The sequence below is a fragment of the Bactrocera dorsalis genome, chromosome 3 (assembly GCF_023373825.1).
Source record: "Bactrocera dorsalis isolate Fly_Bdor chromosome 3, ASM2337382v1, whole genome shotgun sequence".
NCBI lineage: Eukaryota > Metazoa > Arthropoda > Insecta > Diptera > Tephritidae > Bactrocera > Bactrocera dorsalis.
The window spans coordinates 9881586-9883075 of NC_064305.1; the positions used below are offsets into that span (position 1 = coordinate 9881586).

The 1490-nt window shown below is 44.5% G+C and overlaps 1 pseudogene; it reads right to left on the minus strand.

The window, feature by feature from the left end:
- Positions 1 to 460: 460 nt before the first annotated feature.
- LOC125777243 (uncharacterized) lies at positions 461 to 1284 on the minus strand (annotated as a pseudogene).
- Positions 1285 to 1490: the final 206 nt, after the last annotated feature.

Sequence of the window (1490 nt, forward strand, 5' to 3'; positions counted from 1 at the left end):
GCTGTAAAAACCTTAGAGACTCTGCAAAGTCAGCTCTAAAATGCTTGATCTACTCATTCAACTCGAAAATACGGTGTGATTTGCGGTCAAACTGACCAAAAGATCAATAGAGCTCATATAAAATACCTAAAACTTGTGAAATTTTTACTTAATTAGGCTTTGACGGACTTGGAAGATCCCAAATTATACTAAACAATAAGAACTTTCAGGTTTTTGAATTGAAATTCATTTTCTGATATTTCGTGCTATAAAAGAACTCGGGACCTTACAAGGCCTGTTCCCAATTACTTTGTTTGGTCATCCAACTTGATAAACCTTGTGTGGTTGGCGGTCAAGCGTACTAAAAAACTTACAATAAACGGGGTATTTCATATAAAATACTTAAGAACCGTGAAATGTGTACTTAAAAAAGCTTTGATGGACCTAGAAGACCGCATATTCAACTCTACCATAAAGAAATTTATGGTTTTGGAATTAGAAGTTCATAGTCTGATGTTTTCGTCAGATTACATTTCAAGACTTTGACTCCGCTAAGCCATGCTGCTCCATCAAATGACGTCATGGGTGCGCTCGGTTCGGCGTTCATTCTCGAGAAGATGGCTTCCAAAAGCTTCATTTGCACTATTTGCTACGGCTTCTGTGACATTTGTTCCAGCCGGTTACTGCCGTTTAGCAATCTCATTGGCTGCCGCCGCTGTTTTCGACGTTGTCGGTTTGTCGTCCGCGTACTTGACGTCTAGCTTTCCGGCTACGTTCTTGCACTTCCTTTCTTTCGAGGGCGTCTTTCGTTTGCTCTCCGTTGAACGCTGCCTCTTTCCAGCGATATGCTCCTCAATACAATTAGCATACGCTGGATAGAGTGGGGAAGTGTGCCAGGCCGTTCCTCACCTTTCTCTACCCCAATCCAGTCGTTTCACCTCTTCTTTCTTCTGGCTGACTTACTTTCGACACGGTTGCATATTCCGACCGCCTTGTACCTCGGGTCAACCACTCCTTGTTAGGCTTCTTCCGGGGTCCTCTCTTGTTGCCACAGTTGGAGCCCTCGGTCACCTGCACAGTATACTGAAGGTGTTCTTCTTACTTTTCTCCATTTATTCTTCCAGCGCTTTCTTGATCCGAGCCTTTATGGACTGTGGCACCCGTACGCTGTAAAACTGGTCTGGCAGAAGTACTATAACCGCCACAACCTGCGCCCGTTGCAGTGAAGGTGTGGCCGCTGACGTTACAGCTATCTGCTGTGACTGCTGGTGGTAGTAGCCTCGTCTCCCACCGTTTATCCTCCATATTGAGTTTTTGATTATGGGGTCTCTACCCCTAGTATTTTTTACCTATCATCAGGTACCTCATTAGCAATGGTCGTTGTATTACCCGTTCACTTACTTCTGAGGATGCATATAAAGTAGTCCAACATAGGGGTATGATTGGGAAAATACTTCAGCCTTCGCTAGGAGCCGCTTGCCTGCAATGTACAAACTCTGACAGGTGCCAGC